Consider the following 4,978-nt stretch of genomic DNA (forward strand, 5'->3'; position numbering starts at 1 on the left):
TTTGTCCCAGAAAGAAAGGAAGAAAAATGAAGGACTAGATGCTCATATTGTAAAAAACTTGGACATTTGGAATTTGCTTGCTACTTTAGAAAAAGAGATGAAAAAATTGAAAGAAAGAGGTTTTTTAAAAAGGAGAATCGTTCTGTCAAAACAGTGTCAAAGAAATAGCAAAACGGAGAACGTTCTCCAGGTTGGCTCCCAAAAGGAGAAAGTTCAAAATTACAAGTTGTACATTTTGAAAACTCTTTTAAACCAAAGCCCAAATCTTCTGAATCCTATACTGGTAAACCCATTTCAAAATCAACAGCTAACCACACAGCTGTTTCTAAAAAGGGAATAATATACCACTTAAAAACTAACTCTCAAGGACCCAAAACAAAGTGGGTACCTAAGACTGAAATAATATCACATGCAGGTTGGTTTTCAAAATACAAAGAGAAAGCCTTGGTTCTTGGACAGTGGCTGTTCAAGGCACATGACATGAGATAGAAACTGTTTCATAACCTTCATCAAGAAGGATGGTGGTTCGGTCACATTTGGAAATGATGATCAAGCTCAAATTAAAGGTAATGGAACCATTGGTAAGACAAACTCTGCTCAAATAAATGGTGTTCAATATGTGGAAGGTTTAAAACACAATTTACTAAGCATAAGTTAGCTATGTGACAATGGATGCGAAGTCGTTTTCAAGCCAAAGGTATGTGAAATCAAGAAAGCTAAAACTGGAGAAATTCTGTTTTCTGGAAAACGAAAGAAAAATTTATATCTTGAAGAATTACCTGATGAATCATGCTTTATATAAATCAATAAAGATAAATGGATTTGGCATAAAAGGGCTGGACATATCAGCATGAAAACGATTTCAAAAATCTCCAAACTTGATCTTGTTAGAGGCTTACCAAAACTTAATTTTGAGAAAGATAAAATTTGTGAAGCTTGTGCAAAAGGTAAGCAAGTCAAAAGTAGCTTTCATACAAAAGATTTTGTAACAACAAAAAGAACTCTTGAACTACTTCACATAGATTTATTCGGGCCTGTCAAAACAACAAGTCTAGGAGGAATGAAATATGGTTTTGTTATTGTTGATGATTTCTCAAGATTTACATAGGTTATGTTTTTAAAACAAAAAAATGATGCATTTGAATCATTCAAAACATTTTGTAAAAAAGTGCAGAATGAAAAAGACTCCAGCATCATCTCTGTAAAGAGTGATCATGGAGGAGAGTTCATAAATGCTTCATTTAAAAACTTTTTTGATGAACTCGGTATATCTCACAATCTTTCATGTGCAAGAACTCCACAACAAAATGGAGTTGTTGAAAGAAAAAATAGAACACTACAAGAAATGGCAAGAACTATTTTAGAAGAATCAAATGTTGAAAGGTATTTTTGGGCAGAAGCCATAAACACTTCTTGCTATATCTTGAATCGTGTATCTATCAGAAAAATCATCAACAAAACTCCATACGAAATCTGGAAAAACAGAAAACCAAACATTTCTTACTTTCATATTTTTGGTTGTTACTGTTACATTCTAAACAACAAAGATCTTATTGGAAAATTTGATGCAAAATCCGATAAAGCAATCTTTCTTGGATACTCAACCGAATCTAAAGGTTATAGAGTGTTCAATTTAAGAACTAATGTTGTTGAAATTAGTATGCATATATTGTTTGATGAGTTTGATGACCTAGATATAAGTAAAAAGGATGAGGAAGAAGAAACTCAAAATGAAACGCAGCAGGAAACAAGTCTGCAGAAAACAGAGATTGATAAACAATCTCCGTTTCATTCTCCACCAAAAAGCTGGAAAACCATTGGAGATCATCCTCAAACTCAGATCATTGGAGACACAGCTGATGGAATCCGAACCAGAAGATCATCAAGAATGATGACGACAGCATGGCAATGATATCTCAGATTGAACCAAAGTCAATCAAAGATGCTATTACTGATCAATCTTGGATAAACGCCATGAAGGAAGAACTACTACAGTTTGAGAAAAATGAAGTTTGGACTCTAGTACCAGATCCTTTAGATCAAACTGTTATTGGCACTCGATGGGTATTCAGAAACAAGCTTGATGAAGAAGGTAAGGTCGTGAGAAACAAAGCAAGATTAGTAGCTCAAGGCTACAATCAACAAGAAGGTATAGACTATGATGAAACTTTTGCTCCAGTTGCAAGGTTAGAAGCTATTCGAATACTTCTTGCATATGCATCTCATAAACTCATCAAACTGTTTCAAATGGATGTGAAAAGTGCTTTCTTAAATGGTTTTTTAAATGAACAAGTGTATGTAAAACAGCCCCCAGGTTTTGAAAACCAAGCAAAACCAAATCATGTTTTCAAACTTACCAAAGCTCTTTATGGCTTAAAACAAGCACCAAGGGCGTGGTACGAAAGACTGAGTTCATTTCTGATCGAGAACAATTTTCAAAGAGGAAAAATCGATACTACCTTATTTAAGAAAACTGAAGGAAATGAATTACTCATTGTTCAAGTATATGTGGATGATATCATTTTTGGATCAACAAATGAAAAACTATGTGAAGATTTCTCAAAACTTATGCAAAGTGAATTTGAAATGAGCATGATGGGGGAATTAAGATATTTTCTTGGTTTACAAATCAAACAATACGAAAAAGGCATTTTTGTTTGTCAAGAAAAATATATCAAAGATCTGTTGATCAAATATAAAATGAATGAGTCAAAAATTATGACAACTCCCATGCATCCATCCACTTCCTTAGAAAAAGATGAAAATGGCAAATCTGTCTCTGAAAAAGAATATCGTGGAATGATCGGTTCTCTGCTATATCTAACTGCTAGCAGACCAGATATTGTGTTTGCAGTAGGATTATGTGCTCGATTTCAATCAGCGCCAAAAGAATCCCACTTAACTGCTGTTAAACGCATATTTAGATATCTCGTTGGAACAACTAATCTTGGTCTTTGGTATAGAAAAGGTTCCCATTTTGATATTATAGCATACTGTGATGCTGATTATGCTGGAGACAAAGTTGAAAGAAAAAGCACAAGTGGAGCATGTCAGTTCCTAGGTGAAGCATTAATCAGTTGGTCATGCAGAAAACAGAACACCATAGCACTATCCACAACTGAGGCTGAATATGTGTCAGCTGCAAACTGCTGTTCACAAGTTTTGTGGATCAAGAACCAACTTCAAGATTACTCTGTAAGCTATTCCAATATTCCAATTTATTGTGATAATACAAGTGCTATAAATCTGTCTAAAAATCCTATTCAGCATTCTAGATCAAAGCATATTGAAATAAAACATCATTTCATTCGTGATCATGTCAATAAGAAAGACGTTGAATTAATCTTCGTTGATACTCAAAATCAACTTGCTGACATTTTCACTAAGCCTCTTGTGGAGGATAGTTTTAATTCAATCAAGGAAAAACTGAGAATCATGAAAAATCCAGAAAATTCTGGTTGAAATCTGCTTCTGCAGAAAACGGAGATCGTTTATCAGTCTCCGTTTCGTTTGTCTGAAGCTAGAGTGCTGACACATACACTCCCCAATCCCCCAAAATGCTTTTCCTATTTCCCTAGGTACAAACTGTTACTATTAGGCAGCATACTCATCATTATTCCACCTTTTTCTCTCCATCTTCTCAAGTCAGAAAACTGTTTTTTCTTCTCACCTTCTTTTCCCCAAAAGTTGGTCTGATCTTTCTCTCTCTCTCAATACCACTTCCACTGTTCATCTTCTTCATCATTTTCTTCTCAAAACGACCATGGCTCGAACCAAACAGTCAGCACGCAAAAATGCCTTTCCTTGTACACCACCCTCTTCATCTTCTTCATTCCAATCCATAGAGCGTTCACCCTCTCCACCACCTCGCCCAACACCACCACACACCTCTTTTGCATCTCCCTCTTCTAACACTAGTCAAGAAGTTCTCAACCTTATTCCTCTGTCTACTTTTCTTCCACCACTATACACTCGCCCTACACCAAACTTCGCTCAAGTGCCTCCTCATCTACGCACTAGAATCACTCCTCCACAACGCTCCATGCGAGTCCAATCTGGAATTGGTACTTCAAAATCCATGAACCCTAAACCACATTATTTCATCATTTCAGACTCTGAGAGTGATGACTCTTCTGATTTGTGCCCCCCAGTAGCAAAAGCACCAACACCACCACCACAAAATCCATCAACAACCACTAAACCATCGACACCCTTAAAATCTGCCTTCTCTTCTGAACCATCGCACTCTACTCCTCCCCCTCAAAAACGGAGATCGATCAATGACATCGTTTCCCCTCCTACAAATCTAAAAGAACCTCTCTCTCAACCAAAACCACAAACTAAAAACATGAAAACCAAAAACACAATGACGATTGCTCAATTTCTTGCTCGTAAAAATCTCTCAAATCCTCAGAGAAAGAAAACACTTGCCCCCAAACAAAACCTAAAAACAAGTCAGAAACCCACCTCTCCAGAACATTCTCCAGAATGTTCCCCACCACAAGAACGTTCTCCTGCTCAGACTGCTCCTCCGCCAGAATCTTCTCTCCATCCACAATCTTCTCCACAAAAACATACCAAACGTTCTTCATCCCCTCAGCCTTCTTCTACCTCCACATCTTCTGATTCTGAACCGTCTCCCCCCGCTAAGAAACCTAAACAGACTACTCCTCCTCTAATCTCCCCTGCCAAATCAAAACTCTTCAAAGAAAAATGGGCTCAACGCCCAGTTGGGATTGACTGAGTTTTTGTTTTTGACAATCTTGTTGTAGATGGCAATGTTGTTCAGCACCATACTGATGTTCTTGGTTGGACATCATTCTTAAAGATCTCTGAATCTTATTTCCCAGACGTTGTCCGCGCATTCTACTGCAATGCCAAAACATTTGCCGACAAATCTCTATTTATCTCAACCATTAAGGGAGTGGAAATCAAATTGACTCCAGATATTTTGGCCACCATTCTTCAGCTACCAACA

The sequence above is a fragment of the Cicer arietinum genome, chromosome 7 (assembly GCF_000331145.2).
Source record: "Cicer arietinum cultivar CDC Frontier isolate Library 1 chromosome 7, Cicar.CDCFrontier_v2.0, whole genome shotgun sequence".
NCBI lineage: Eukaryota > Viridiplantae > Streptophyta > Magnoliopsida > Fabales > Fabaceae > Cicer > Cicer arietinum.